This window comes from Plasmopara halstedii, assembly GCF_900000015.1.
Source record: "Plasmopara halstedii genome assembly, contig: Scaffold_650, whole genome shotgun sequence".
Lineage (NCBI taxonomy): Eukaryota > Oomycota > Peronosporomycetes > Peronosporales > Peronosporaceae > Plasmopara > Plasmopara halstedii.
In genome coordinates this window covers 1073913-1074117 of record NW_020187567.1, presented here as the reverse complement: position 1 = coordinate 1074117, position 205 = coordinate 1073913, and positions in this window count along the sequence as shown.

Sequence of the window (205 nt, the reverse complement as noted above, 5' to 3'; positions counted from 1 at the left end):
ATGATATTCATTAACAATTGAACTTTAGTCTGTTAAAGTGGCCTCGCAGCAATTAAAACTGCAGTGTTAGATGGTGGTGATGTCTAGCAACAACAGGCTAAACGAAATTGTCACTGCCTTGCTGCATCCGATCGTGTCCTTTAGATGTACGCATCGCCATCAAAGAAATCTTCATCAAATGAAATGATATTCATTAACAATTGAG